At 40.2% G+C, this 16,164-nt stretch overlaps 1 protein-coding gene across 1 annotated transcript in view; it reads right to left on the reverse strand.

Annotated features, from left to right (window-relative positions):
* Positions 1–4,814, reverse strand: part of IDE (insulin degrading enzyme) — a 176,265-nt gene extending 171,451 nt beyond the window's left edge. Inside the window, exon 1 of the mRNA XM_053207528.1 lies at positions 4,727–4,814. The gene's annotated coding sequence lies outside the window, so the exon portion shown is untranslated. The remainder of the gene's footprint in view (positions 1–4,726) is intronic.
* Positions 4,815–16,164: the final 11,350 nt, after the last annotated feature.

Below are 16,164 nucleotides of genomic sequence, written 5' to 3' on the forward strand. Positions count from 1 at the left end.
GTATTAAATGCTACTGAGTTATGTACTTTATTTAAAATTTTTTATTTTTTAATGAGACATAATTGGCATATAATAGTTCAATATAATTATTCAATATTTGTATATATTGAGAAATGATAACAGTAAGTCTTAAAATGATTCATTGTATATGATTTTGGCCTAAAAATCCATTCAAAATAGAAGAGGTAATTGAATCATAGTGGCATTAATATTGTAGGTAGAATTAATTAGCAGATGGGAAAAAAATTCTTCAATGTTACAATCTATTTTAATTTTGTTTTAATTTTTTTGTTATACAATATGTACTTTTTTTTAAGTAATTTTATTTATTGTTTTTAAAAAAATTTTTTTTAATTTATTATTTTTTTTAATGTTATCATTTATTTTTGAGAGAGAGAGCATGAGCAGGGGAGGGGCAGAGAGAGAGGGAGACACAGAATCTGAAGCAGGCTCCAGGCTCCGAGCTGTCAGCACACAGCCCGACGCGGGGCTTGAACTCACAGACTGTGAGATCATGACCTGAGCTGAAGTCAGATGCTCAACTGACTAAGCCACCAAGGCTCCCCTTATTGTTTAATTTACATACAAGTTAGTTAGCATATGGTGCAACAATGATTTCAGGAGTAGATTCCTTAATGCCCCTTACTCATTTAGACTATCCCTCCTCCCACAAGCCCTCCTGTTCTCTATATTTAAGAGAACTCTGTGTTCTCTATATTTAAGAGTCTTTTATGTTTTGTCCCCCTCCCTGTTTTTATATTATTTTTGCTTCCCTTCCCTTATGCTCATCTGTTTTGTATCTTACAAGTCCTCATATGAGTTAAGTCATATGATATTTGTCTTTTGCTGACTAATTTCGCTTAACATAATACCCTCCAGTTCCATCCACATAGTTGCAAATGGCAAGATTTCATTCTTTTTGATTGCCGAGTTTAAGTTTTTTAATGTTTATTTTTGAGGGACAGACAGAACATGAGTGGGGGAGGGGCAGAGACAGAGGAAGACAGAACCTGAAGCAGGTTCCCGGCTCAGCTGTCAGCACAGAGCCCAATGCAGGGCTTGAACTTGTGAACCACAAAATCATGACCTGAGCCAAAGTCGGAAGCTTAACTGAATAAGCCACCCAGGTGCCTCTGTTTGTGATTTTTTTTAAGTTTATTTTGAGAGAGAGAGAGAAAGTGAGAGCGCATGTGCACGAGTGAGGAAGGGACGGGCAGAGAGAGGAGAGAGAGAAAGAATCCCAAGCAGGCTCTGCATTGCCAGTGAGAAGCCCAGTGTGGGGCTTGAACTCATGAACCATGAGATCATGACCTGAGCTGAAACCAAGAGTCAGATGCTTAACCAACTGAGCCACACAGGTGCCCCTAAAGGGAGTTTTTAAAAGTGGATGATGGGTTAGAAGAAAATAGCTACACTAGACATAACAAGACAAAAGCACAGAAACAAAGGAAATGGTATGGTGAAAAGATCTAACATACATGTAATTAGAGCCTCCAAAGGAAGAAGAGAGAATGACTCAGGCTCTGTAAATCTCAAGCAGGATGAATATAAAGTCACACCTAGGTACACCATAGTCAAACAGCTAAAAGCCAACAATAAAGAAAAAGTCTTATAAGTAACTAGAAAAAAACAAGATATTACTAGGAAAAACAATTAGGCTGACAGCTGACTTTGCAGTAGAAAGAAAGGAAGCAGACAATGGAATGATAGCTTCAAAGTAATGAATAAGTCAAGTCAGTGGGAATGGTAGAGTAAGGTCCTCTGAAAACAGTCCTCCATAAAAGCAAGGAGACACTGAGAAAATTTGTTAAGAGAAAAATTTTTTAGAATTCTTGTAATAAACCAAAGGCTTGGAATAATCCAAGGAACATTTATTTTTTATTTTTTTAAAGGCTATATTTTGGTTAGAATGATGAGCTTTGTGGGATTTTAACTTGACCTATTCTCATCACTCTCCCCAGCTTCTTATTAGCCTTGAAAACCAACAGTCCCACGATCATAGTGAAAACCAGTAGCCTAGCAGCCACTGACTGGCATAGAATAGGTTTGGAGCTTCCTGAAAACACCATTCTCAAATAACTGTCCTTATTTGACCTATCTGGCAATTCTCTGGAGACCCCCCCTATTCACAGGACTTGTCTTATTTGACCTGACTCTGACCTTGCTCAGTGAATATAGCCTTTTTCCTGGGGGCATTTGTTGAAAATAAGCAGCAACCATAGTTAACATTGCACCTGTCTGAGTTAGTGATCTTCCACCTTAAGAAAGTGGGGAGCCTGATGTGGGGCTCACATCCATTACCCTGGGATCATGACCTGAACCTAAATCAAGAGTCGGATACTCCACCAACTGAGCCATGCAGATGCCCTTGACAATCTGTCTTTTAATTAGCTTATTTAGAATGCTTACATTTAATTTTATTATTGGTCTTAAATACATAATCTTGCTGGTTGTTTTGTTTGTTTCCTCTGTTCTTTGTTCCTTTTTCCTCTTTTTCTGCCTCTTTTAGAATTAATTAAATGTTGTTATGAATCTATTTTATTGCCATTAAACTTCTGTTTAGTTGTTGTCCAAAGGTTTGCAATATACATCTTGAATTAATCAGTTTACTTTCAAAAACATTATACTGATGCAAGTATAGTTTAAGAACCAAACAACAGCATACTTTTAATTATTTCTCATCTTTTCTGGTTGTTTCCATTTTATTTTTATATTTGCAATAGAACTACAACGCATTACTACTATATTTTTTTAAATGACAGGGGTGCCTGGGTGGTGCAGTCGGTTAAGCGTCCGGCTTCAGCCAGGTCACGATCTCGTGGTCTGTGAGTTCGAGCCCCGCGTCAGGCTCTGGGCTGATGGCTCGGAGCCTGGAGCCTGTTTCTGATTCTGTGTCTCCCTCTCTCTCTGCCCCTCCCCCGTTCATGCTCTGTCTCTCTCTGTCCCCAAAATAAATAAAAACGTTGAAAAAAAAATTTTTAATGAGTGTCATTTATCTTTTAGATAAAAAATAAGAGAAAGAATGTCTTCCTATTTATTTTCATTTTAGCCATTTCCAGAGATCACTTGTTTTTGTAAATCCATTTATTTGTTTACAATGCCATATATATTCCTCTTGCTTAAAGAAATTCCTTGAACATTTCTTATAGTACAGGACTGCTGGTGATGAATTCTGTCAGTTTTTGGTTTCTAAATAATTCTCTGTTTTGTCATTTTTGAAAGATATTTCATTGGGTATAGATTTCTGGGTTGATAGTTATTTTCTTTCAGCGCTTTAAAGATGTCACTCTGTTGTCTTCTGGTTGTAGTTTCTAACAAGAGGGCTGGTAGGTAATTCCTATTTTTGCTTTTCTGCATTTAATGTCTTCTTTCTCTGGATGCCTTCAAAATTTTCTCTAGAATTTTGGCTTTCAGTACTTGTAATGGGGGGAGGGCAGGAAGCTAAGTTGCTGGAGGGCTTTCCTCAATATTTCTGCTCTATTCTCCACTTTCAGCCTTCCCTGTGTGCCTGAGCCATGGAAGAGTCTCTAAGCACATTTTTGCCCTTCTGCCTTGGGAAGGATGCTATGCCTTGATTCCTGGGGTTTGTTGGCTGGCGTGGAGGTTGAGGAGGGTTTTCTGTTGGGCAGGTCCAGCCTTACTTCTAAGCAGGCCCTGTGTCCCATGTCTTAGGGGAGTTGGGCTTTCTCAGTGATCCCGTCCCTCCCTGGGGTCGCCAAACTCTGACCATATCTTTGGCCCTTTCTTTGCAGGGCAGAGTGTCGTGCCTCACCCCGAGGGGTGGATGTTTTCTGTTTGTGTTTGTTTTCACCTTTATCTCAATCACAGTGGTCTTTACCTGTTCCCTAGGAGCCAGGATGGTGCTGCCCTTCTCCCTGTGGCTTTTGTCTATAAGGAAGAAGGGTCTGGGCTCCATGCCTCTCGAGTAGTGAAGGCTCCTCTCCTCCCAGGGCCTGCATCATGGATGTAGGCTGTCTCTGGTCTTCTGCCCAGCCTCCAGACTCTCTTGAGCACCTGGTAAAGTCTGTGAAGACCCGGCTAGTGGGTGCAAATTCCCACTGTGTCTGCACTTCCTAGAGATTCTATACTTTCTTGTTGGCTCATATTAAGCCTTTGGCAATTTGTTTAAAATTTTAGCTGACTTCTTACATGTTTACATGGTATCTGGTGTCTCCTTCTCACAGGCTCTACCACAGGTCAGCTACTGCTCATCCTTGTCTCTCCTTAGGAAGTCCTGTCTTTCCTGAGAGAACTCAGCTGCCCTGAGACCTTAGCTCTCTGATGTGCTCAAGAAAAGTTGTGTAGTTTATCTCATTTTTTCTTTGACAGATTTCTATGTCTTAGGTGGGAGCAGAATCTGTGTAATCTCGCATTGACATTGTCCAACGTGTCAGACAAATAGTGGACTGAGTTCAAGAGAGATTTCCTTTAAAAAAAATTTTTTTTTAACGTTTATTTATTTTTGAGACAGAGAGAGACAGAGCACGAATGGGGGAGTGTCAGAGAGAGGGAGACACAGAATCCGAAACAGGCTCCAGGCTCTGAGCTGTCAGCACAGAGCCCGACGCGGGGCTCGAACTTGCAGACCGCGAAATCATGACCCGAGCCGAAGTCAGCCACTTAACCGACTGAGCCACCCAGGTGCCCCGAGATCTCCTTTTCAAATGTGTGCTTATTTTGTTCCTATTCTATTCTTATTAAACAAAATTGTTGTATGTTTACTTACCATTTCTTTTTGCCCCTTGGCAGCCAAAAGTCTTTTCTAGTCTTTCTGGTCACCTTCTATGCCTTCAAGATACTTCCCCAATGTGAACCTGAAGAGACCGAGGAAAATAAGAATTTAATCTGATATCTCCTTAGGTTTAATCTGACCCCCTTATTCAAAAGCTTTTGTTTTGAAGGAAATTTAAAACCTTGTTGCCATACCTAGGCTTGGCATACTGTCTGATGAAGTAAGTGACTTTTGGTCAGCAGGAGTATCAGTAGCAGATGTCCCTTGGGACATTTTCTCCCAAAGAGGAAGAGAAAGAAGAGAAAAACATGAAAACACTTCATAGACATTCTATTAAAAATATTATTTTAAATGTCTTTTGTTGGGGCGCGTGGGTGGCTCAGTCGGTTAAGCATTCGACTTCAGCTCAGGTCACGATCTCACAGTTCATGGGTTCGAGCCCCACGTCGGGCTCTGTGCTGACAGCTCAGAGGCTGGAACCTACTTCAGATTTTGTCTCCCTCTCTCTTTGCCCCTCCCCTGTTCACACTCTGTCTCTTCTCAAGAATAAACATTAAAGAAAATTTTTAAATGTCTTTTGTTATTTTCTCACTGAATTATATATCACTTGGTTGGATAACTCAAAACTAGGATAGTGAAAACAAAATCAAGCTACCCTTTTAGAATCACTCTGATTTTTCTTTTTATCAATGGGAATAGAATCGATAAGCCTAATCTTTTCCTGAATTTTTGGTAACGACAAATAATAGGCCTATTTCTTATCCTTTATGTAAGAAGTGCCTATGACTTATTTTAAAATAAAACATTGGATAATTAAACTATAATTGAAGTATTTGAAATATATGGAGCTTGAAATAACAGTGCAATTATTGGGGCGCCTGGGTGGCTCAGCTGGTTAAGCATCTGATTTTTGATTTTGGCTCAGGTCATGATCTCAGAGTTCGTGAGATCGAGCTCCACATGAGACTCAGTGCTGACAGCCCAGAGCCTGCTTGAGATTCTCTCTCCTCTCTCTTTGTCCCCCACTCAAATAAATAAACTTAAAAAAAAAAAAAAAACAGTACTTGTATACATTACCATTGCTTATCACAGAAAATTCTTGTTTAAGAAACATATCTGAGGGGGGGCACCTGGGTGGCTCAGTCAGTTAAGTGTCTGAATTCAGCTCAGATCATGATCTCATGGTTCATCAGTTTGAGCCCCACATTGGGCTCCAAACTGATGGTGCAGAGCCTGCTTAGGATTCTCTCTCCCTTTCTCTCTGCCTCTTCAGCACTTGCTCTATCTGTCTCTCTTTCTCTCTCAAAATAAGTAAATCAACTCAAAAAAAGAAAAAAGAAAGAATCATATCTGAGGGGTGCCTAGGTGGCTCAGTCCGTTAAGCCTCCAACTCTTGATTTCACCTCAGGTCATGATCTCATGTGAGATGGAGCTCCACGTCAGGCTCTGTGCTGACAGGGCAGAGCCTGCTTGGAGTTCTCTTTCCCTCCCTCTCTGCCCCTCCCCTGCTTGTTCTCTCTATCAAAATAAATAATCATTAAAAAAAAAAGAATCAGGGCGCCTGGGTGGCTCAGTCGGTTGGGCGTCCAACTTTGGCTCAGGTCATGATCTCACGGTCCGTGAGTTCGAGCCCCGCGTCGGGCTCTGTGCTGACAGCTCAGAGCCTGGAGCCTGCTTCGGATTCTGTGTCTCCCTCTCTCTCTGACCCTCCCCCATTCATGCTCTGTCTCTCTCTGTCTCAAAAATAAATAAACATTAAAAAAAATTATAAAAAATAAAAAAAAAGAATCATAACTGAGATTAAATATTTGCTTTGTTTATTAGCTCTGTGCCTTTGTACAAATTGTTTACTTTCTCTAAGCCTACTTCTCATCTATAAAATGGAGTTATTATCTATCTGCTGGACTATCAAAATGTAGCAAAAGTGTTCTAGACTTTCAGCCTTGGAGGTATAATAAGGTAGAAAACAATGAGAGGATACTCATTTTGTGGCTGGCCTTTTATCACCTCCACGTGTGACACTCTTCTGCTTCTTTTCCACAATCATTGCTCCCAAGACCATGAAAGAGAAGGGTGCCAAACTATGGCTCAGTGCCACGAGCCACCGTGCATAGAAGATGCTGCTTTTCATTCTGACTCCTGTCATTTCACAGCTACTGCCACCACAGAAACTCCATAGCAATTGCTATGATTCCTGCTCTTATCCTCATTCCCTCTGAAAATTTTTTCCTTGTTTTCTATTTTTTTAATTTTTTAAAGTTTTAAATTTTAATTCCAGTATAGTTAACATACAGTGCTATATTAGTTTCAGGTGTACAATATAGTGATTCAACAATTCTATTCATTACTCTGTGCTCATCATAAGTGTACTCTTTAATCCTCATCACCACCCCCCCCACCTCCCCTCTGGTAACCATCAGTTTGTTCTCTATAATTAAAAGTCTGTTTCTTGGGGCACTTTGGGTGGCTCAATCGGTTGAGCCTCTGACTCACGATTTCTGCTTAGGTCATGATCTCATGGTCATGGGATAGAGCCCGACATCGGGCTTGGCCCTGGACGTGGAGCCTGCTTAGGATTCTCTCTCTTCCTTTCCCTCTTCCCCTCCCCAGTTCAAGCTTTCTCTCTCTCTTTTCAAAAAAGTCTATTTCTTGGTTTATCTCTCTCTTTTTATTCCCCTTTGCTCATTTGTTTGGTTTCTTTTTTTTTATTAAAATTAAAAAAAAATGTTGTATTTGTTTTTGAGATAGAGCTTGAGCAGGGGAGGGGCAGAGAGTGGGGGACAGAGAATCCAAAGCAGGCTCTGTGCTGACAGCAGAGAGCCCAAAGTGGGGCTCAAACTCATAAACCATGAGATCATGACCTAAGCCAGAGTCAGATGCCCAACCAACTGAGCCACTCAGATGCCCCGACTTCTGCCCATTTTTAAATTGGATTACTTAGTTTTTGGGTGTTGAGTTTTATAAGTTCTTTATATATTTTGGATACTAAATCTTTACCGGATACATCATTTTACAAATATCTTCACTCAGGGGCACCTGGGTGGCTCAGTTTATTACGCACCTGACTCTTGGTTTTGGCTCAGGTCATGATCTTATGGTTTGTGACATCAAGCCCCATGTTGGGCTCTGTACTGGCAGCATGGAGCTTGCTTGTGATGCTCTCTCTCCTTTTCTCTCCTCCCCCTGCTCTCACACACCTGTGTGCACTCTCAAAATAAATAAATATTTAAAAAACATATCTTCAGCCATTCCATAAGTTGCTTTTTAGTTTTGTTATTTCCTTTGCTGTGCAGAAGCTTTTGTAGTCCCGAAAGTTTATTTTTGTTTTTGTCTGATTGCTGTGGCTAGGACTTCCATTACTACATTGGATAAAAGTGGTGAGAGTGAACATCTTTGTCTTGTTCCTAATCTTAGGGGAAATGCTCTCAGTTTTTCCCCATTGAGGATGATGTTAGCTGTGGGTTTTTCATATAAGGTTTTTATTATGTTGAGGTATGTTTCCTCTAAGCGTACTTTGTTGAGAATTTTTGTCATGAATGGATGTTATTCTTTGTCAAATGCTTTTTCTACATCTATTGAAATGATCTCCTTTTTCTTTTTGAAGTGATGTATCCTGTTGATATGCGAATATTGAACCATGTTTGCAATATATTACAATAAATTGTACTTGATCATGGTGAATGATATTTTAAATGTATTGTTGAATTTGGTTTGCTGGTATTTTGTTGAGGATTTTTGCATCTATGTTCATCAGGGATGTTTGTGTCTGGCTTCTTTCACATAGCAAAGTGTTTGCAAAGAAACAAAATAAAAAATAAACAAGTGGGACTACATCAAACTAAAAAGCAAAATAAATTATTAACAAAGTGAAAGCACACTTTGTGGAATGGGAAAAGTATGTTTGCAAATCATATATCTGATTAGGGTTAATATCAAAAACATAGAAAGAATTCATACAATTCAATAACAAAACAAATAACCCACTTTAAAAATGAGCAGAGATCCTGAAAAGACATTTCTACAAAGAAGATACATGAAAGGATAACAGTGCATGAGGGGTGCCTGGGTGGCTTAGTTGGTTAAGTGTTTGACTTTTTTTTTTTTTAATGTTTTTTTATTTTTGAGAGAGAGAGAGACAGAGCATGAGCAGGGGAGGGGCAGAGAGAGAGGAGACAGAGTCCAAATCAGGCTCCAGGCTCTGAACTTTCAGCACAGACCCCCAACGTGGGGCTTGAGCCCATGAACCATGAGATCATCACCTGAGCTGAAGTCAGATGCTTAACCAACTGAGCCCCCCAGACACCCCAGTAAGTGTCTGACTCTTGATTTCAGCTCAGGTCATGATCTTGCAGATCATTAGTTCAAGCCCTGAGTCCAGCTCTGCTGTGACAGCCTGTAACCTGTTTGAGATTCTCTCCCTCTCTCTACCCCTCTTCCACACACTCTCTCTCTCAAAATAAATAAATAAACTTAAAAAAAAACCCTCAAAAACCAGTACATGAAAAGGTGCTCAACATCATTAGTCATTAGGAGAATGCAAATTAAAACCACAGTGGGATTATCACCTCATGCGTGTTAGAATGACCATCATAAAAAAGAGAAGAGACAACAAATGTTGGCATAAATATGGAGAAAAGGGAACCCTTGTGTACTGTTGGTGGGAATGCAGATTGGTGCAGCTACTATGGAAAACAGTATGAAGGATCCTTAAAAAATTTAAAATAGAACTACCATATGATCCAGCAATTCCACTTCTGGGATATATCCAAAGATAACAAAAACCCTAACTGAAAAAGATGTCTGCAGCCTCATGATGTTCCTAGCAGCATTATTTACAATAGCCAAGACATGGAAACAACTTAAGTGTCCATAAATGGATGAATATATAAATATATGGAATATTATGCAGCTACCAAAAAAATAAGGAAATCGAGAGGCGCCTGAGTGGCTCAGTCGATTAAGCCTCCAACTTTGGCTCAGGTCATGATCTCGCAGTTCATGGGTTCGAGCCCTGCATCAGGCTCTGTGCTGACAGTTCAGAGCCTGGAGCCTGCTTCAGATTATGTGTCTCCCTCTCTCTCTGCCCCTCCCCTGCTTGTGCTCTCTCTCTGTCTCTCAAAAATAAACAAATGTTAAAAAAAAAAAAAAAAAGGAAATTGTAGTTTTGTGACAAGATGAGTGGACCTTGGAGGCATTATGCTAAGTGAAATAAGTCTGACAAGGAAAGAGAAATATTGCATGATCCCACTTACATGTTGAATCTAAACAAAAAACCCCAAAAACAACTCTAAGAGAAAGAGATCAGACTTGTGTCTATCAGACGTAGGGGGTCGGGGGAGAGGGAATTGGAGGAAGATGTTTAAAAGGTACAAAATCCTAGTTATAAGATAAATAAGTACTCGCTGGAACTAGAGTGTATAATGCTAAGAGAAATTAGTCAGAGAAAGACAAATATCATATGGCTTCCCTCATATGAGGAATTTAAGATACAAAACAGATGAACATAAGGGAAGGGAAGCAAAAATAATATAAAACAAGGGAGGGGGACAAAACATAAGAGACTCTTAAATACAGAGAACAAACGGAGGATTGCTGGAGGGGTTTTCGGTGGGGGGATTAGCTCAGTGGGCGAGGGGCATTAAGGAGGGCACTTGTTGCGATGAGCACTGGGTATTATATGTAGGGGATGAATCACTGGATTCTACTCCTGAAATCATTATTGCACTATATGCTAACCAACTTGGATGTAAATTAAAAAATAAAATAAATAGGTGCTAGGAATGCAATGTACATCATGATGACTATAGCTAACAATACTGTATGATATAGCAAGTCGTTAAGGGGGTAAATCTTAAGAGTTTTCATCACAAGGGGAATATTTTCTTCTTTTCTTTTTATTGTACCTATGTGAGAAGATTGATGTTCCCTGAACCTATTGTGGTAACCATTTCACAATATTTGTTTATCAAATCATCATGCTGTATGTCTTAAACTTATACAATCGATGTATGTCAACCATTTCTCAATAACACTGGTAAAAATATCAGTTAATAAAGTCGCATGACAGGGAAAGTGTTTACAAAGGTCATCCGTGTTGCAGCCATGTATCACTAGTACTTCATTCATTTTTGTTGCCAAATATTATTCCATTGCTAGGATGCACCATGTTTTATTTACCCATTCGTAGGTTGATGGACATTTGGGTTGTTTCCACTTTTTGGGTATTATAATCCCGCTATGAACATTTGTGTACAAGTTTTTGTGCAGACATATATTTTCATTTCTTGGGTATGTGTCTAGGAGTGGAATCACTGGATCATACGGTAACTTTATTTTTAAACTTTTTTTGGGGGTGGCTCTTGGTTTCAGCTCAGGTTGTGATACCAGGGTCCTGGGATTGAGCATTACATGGAGCTCTGCACTGAGCATGGAGCCTGCTTAGGATTCTCCCTCTCTCTCTCACAAAAGAAGAAATAATAAAAGATATATAAACTTTTCAGACACTGTCAGATTGTTTTCCAAAGCAGCTGCTTCATTTTACATTGCCACTAGCAATGTCTGAGGATTCTGCATCTCCACAACCTTGCCAACATTTGCTATTTTTTGATTAAAAAAAAATTATTATAGCTACCCTGGTGGGTATGAAGTAGCACCTTATTGTGGTTTTGATGTGTATATCCCTGATAAGTAGTGACATAGAATAGTTTTTCATGTGCTTATTGGCCATTTGTATATCTTCTTTGGAGAAATGTCTATTCAGATCTTTTGCATTTAAAAAAACGGGGTTATCTTTTTATTATTTTATTATTGAGTGTTTCATCACTTTTTTAACTGAGCAAATAAACAGCATAAGCTTCATCAAACCGTTCTTGATCAGTACATCCACATTACAGTGCTAAGTACGGTATAATATGTGAAATATAGACATCACTGGGTCGACATCATGGTGATTACTGCCCATGTGTTCCAGAGCTCTGATCCCATCCATGATGCAGATGAGACATTTGTATCTAATAACATTAGTATTCTGCAAGTTAGTAAAGCCTTAAAACACTAAGTAATTAGATTTTGTCAAGTTTTAATTAAATGTAATAATACAATGATTTGATATGTGATTTAATAAATGATTTAGTCATCCCAGCACTTGAAGGTAATAAAACTTTCAGTGTAAGTAAAAATAGAACCAAATTGTGGCTCAGTCAGTTATGCATCTGACTCTTGATTTCAGCTCAGGTCATAATCTCACAGTTTATGGGATCAAGCCCCATGGTTGGGTTCCATGCTGATAGCAGGGAATCTGCTCGAGATCCTCTCACTCCCTCTCTCAGTTCTTCCCCCCCACCCCCAAATAAATAAACAAACTTAAAAAGGGGACCAAATTGCTATCATAAAATCCATAGATGTTTTCAAGCTGTAGCTAATTTGAAGTTTGACCTCTATGTGTAATTACTGAAAATAAGTTGCACTTGCTTATTTGTAAAGTTTATTTCTCTTAATTCACTTACTAAATATCTGTTAAAAACAAAAGAAGTTGGAAAAAAGAATTACCTAAGTTTTTACTAGATAAATTAGAGGTGAGACCCACCTTCCCTTCCTACAAAGTTTGGTCTCTTTTATAATAGCAGTGACTAAAATAAATGGTGCCAAATTTTTGGAGAGGGTCTTGTTTAATTCAGAATATAATTAAAATCTCATGTAGCTTTATTGGTTTTAGTATCCAGCAGAGAAAAAATATTGAAACTCCAAGAGATTTTGAATTAAATAGCTATAACAGTTTTGTTTTATTAGTTCTGACTGTGTGAAAAAAAAAATTATAAGGACAACTTCGGAAAAATCTAGTTCTTTTAGAGCCCCAAATGACTTTTAAAACAATAAAACAAACTATAAAACCTACACAAGTGATATTAAAAATTATGTAGTTCAATAAATGTGACATTCACAAATGTGGTTGTAATTTTTTTTTTTTTAACCATAGCAAAATGAACATGGATCTGACGACTGGATTTAGAAGAGGTAGTGTTATATAGCTTAACAGAATTAAGTGCTTCAATTTGCTGGTGAGCATTTTGTAGCGGAGTTGGAATGTTATATCAATGCCTTTTAAGATCTCCATCTACCTCACACGGTCTGTGGCTAAATCAAAGAAAGGGATGATGCTTCCTCTTCCTATAGCAGTGATTATTTTCCTAGCATGTTAGTATTTATTTTTGGAAGGTTTGTAGATTTACATCGTTTTGGCTGGCTGCTAAGTCACGCACAGAATAAACTATAAACTCATACAATTTTTGAAGATGGAGAATGACGGCTGGCTAGTGATTTACTGTAAAGGCATTGCATAAATTAGAGTAATCATCTCAATTGCTTGCTGGGTGGAAGGGGCAGGAAAAGAAAAACAAAGGCAAGGGAGAAATATGTTATGAGTAGACAATAATCAGTTACCTGGTTAGTTCTTTGGGGTCCCAATCTTTGAAGACCCAAACACAACTTTTGAAGGCACCTTTGAGCTTCAGCTAATAATTGTCCTTTCTTTGTCCCCAAATCCTGTCTCTGTCCTTGGTACACAGAAGAGCACACTTGCCTGAATTCTTCATCAAGCCATGCGGTGAGAATAATAACTGGGGGAATGGGCACAACATCCTAACGGACCACAGAGGGACCAATGATTCTCAAATAGCCCTCCATGCATAGTTTCCAGGGGCAACTTGTATGCAGACTTAACAAACAATTTAAATATTTTTACCTTCAAAAAATTAGACTGCTTTCATTTTTTAACATCTGAAATCATACTTTAAAAAGTTTTATATTGGAAACTTTCAAATCTACAGAGAAGCTGAAACCAGTTCAATGGACATTAGTATAAGCTTCAACTAAACTCACCAATGAAGAACTTTCTACTTTGCTTTATCACCCTGTTTATCTATACGTGTGTGTATGTGCATGTATGTTTTGGGTGTATTGAACTACTTGAAAGTTGCAGATGTCATGACCCTTCACACCTAAATACTTTAGCCTGCCCCTCCCAAGAATAAGGATATTTTACCCACAATATCAATATCACACATAACACAATAAACATTAATTTACTAATGTCATCTAGTGTACAATTCATTTTCGCTTTTTCCCTATTGCTCCCAAAATGTCTTTTATAGCTTTTTCCCCCTTTAATCTAGAATCCAATCAATTGGTGTGATACCCTGAGATGTAAAAATCCTCATTCTTCATGATGTTTCACTCCATGGCTCTGGTCCAAAGATGATATTTCTTTCTTTTAGTTTTATTTATTTACTTTGAGAGATGATACTTTTTTTTTTTTTTAAGTTTTGTTGATTTGAGAGAGAGCAAGCATGCACATGAGTGGGGGAGAGACAGAGAGGGAGAGAGTCCTAAGCAGGCGCCACACGGTCAGCACCAAGCTTAGAGCTCAAGGTGGGCTTGATCCCCAGCAACTGTGAGGTTGTGACCTGAGCTGAAATCCACAGTGGATCTAACCCACTGGGCCACCCAGGCATCCCTGAAGATGATTCTTTCTTGAATGAATGATTACATGTTTGATTTTATCAAGCTTTTTGTTTTACATTTGTTAGCTGGCATCCTTTCAGCTTTACCATTCACCATCCCTCTCTCTCTGAGAATCACTACAGAGAGTGATACTTTGAACTGTTATATTCAATGTGTTATAATCCAAAATGTGTTTTTGATGCTTAAACCACCCCAAATTTGGCCAATGGGAGACTCATCAAGGCGGTCTGTCTCCTTTCTGTGGTTTCTAGCACAAGGTGCCTTGGGCTTACCTTGTACTTTTCCTGCCCCAGACCTAGAATCAGCCATTTCTTCAAGGATCTACTTATTCTGTGAATAGGTCACACATCCACATGGTTTAGTTCTCCCAATATTCCAAGTATATAGCATGTTCTTCCTTCAAATCCACCTCTCTCTTCCTAGACAGCTGATGTTACTAGTTTTTTGTGTATTCTCCCAGAGATAGTTCACATACTAGAGCAAAGGCACAGATAAATATCCTTGCCCTCTCCTAATGTTTTAACTCAAATGATAGCATGTTACGCTCACTGGGTCTGTCTGTGCTTGTAACTTTTGCCTGTCATCAGATTCTCAAAGTTGCCTATGACTCCACCCCCAAAAGATTAGGAGCCTTTAGGCTAAGTTCCAAATGTTTCAGAAAAGCTCAGGGAAAATGACTTGACCAAAGTTTCATTGACCACACTCACATGCTACTCCTTCAACTTGGAATATTTGTCCCTCCCTAGGTTCTTTGACAACTACTCACTTTGCAAACATCACTTCCTTGGAGAACACTCTCCTTCCCTTAACAAACCCCCTCCCCCAACTAGGTGATGTCCCTCGGTTGTAAAGTTTCAGATCACTATGTACTTCTCCTTCCTAGCACACACATAAGCCATTGCATTAAAGTTTGTTTCTCGCCTCCGTCAGACAGGCGAAACTACAGGATAGAAAATACATCTGTCTTGTTCACTGCTGACACACACTAATTGCTCAACAGAAATGTGCGCAGTGAAACTCGAACTCGGCTCAACCAGACGCCAATCCACTCTTCCTTGGTCTGCCACCCCGCTGTAGTCGGAAAATAGTTCCAAGATGTAAATAAAAAATCTCAACAGAAAAAGCTGGGCAATCTGCATCTCCACGATTAACGGAGGACCTTAGCAGAAACTGCTCACCGCGAGGTGTGACGACCGCAGGAGGGCGTCAATCAAGAAAATGCCCCCTTGCCCCGCAGGCGAGTGGAGCTGCACAGAGCCGAGGCCACAAGGGGTAGAGCCACGGATTCAATAGGAAACACGTGCAAAACTGGAAAGCAGTGCTGCGCGCAGCTGCGACCCCAGGACCCGGGGATAGGGGACACAGAGCAACCCCACTGGATCGGAGAAGACTGCACAAATTCTACCTGGCGCCGTAAGACCCAGGCCTTCCCTTGATTCCTCCCCGAAGCGGCTTCTGCGAGCGTCCTCACGGAAGTGGCTGAGTGCGGGGGCCCACAAATGAAAGGGGCTGGAGCCGCCACGAGCCCGGAGCCCCTGAAGTCTAGTCGTCCTTACCCCAAGTAGGACGCAGCTAAGGGCTGGATTTCTGTCCTTGGGGCTGCCCCAGGAATTCAGGGCACTCTCCCAATACGTGCTCCGGAGACGCCCCGGGCAACAGCCAGTGCCACCGTTACTCCAGCGAGCGCGCCGACGGGGACAGTACTCTCAGGCCTGCGAAGGCGCGGCTCTGCCAGCGGCCTCTACGCCTGCCAGGCTCGAGTCCAGCTGCTCCGTGCCTGGGACAGGCCCCTGTCACCCTGGGCCCGGTCCTGGACCAGTGCCCCCCGAGTTTCGGCAGAATTGCCTCCCGACAGGGGCTGGGACCACTTGGGTCCGTGTGTTCCAGGCGCTATTTTCCTCGTGTCTTCCCAC

This window comes from Acinonyx jubatus, chromosome D2, assembly GCF_027475565.1.
Source record: "Acinonyx jubatus isolate Ajub_Pintada_27869175 chromosome D2, VMU_Ajub_asm_v1.0, whole genome shotgun sequence".
In the NCBI taxonomy this organism is placed as follows: domain Eukaryota; kingdom Metazoa; phylum Chordata; class Mammalia; order Carnivora; family Felidae; genus Acinonyx; species Acinonyx jubatus.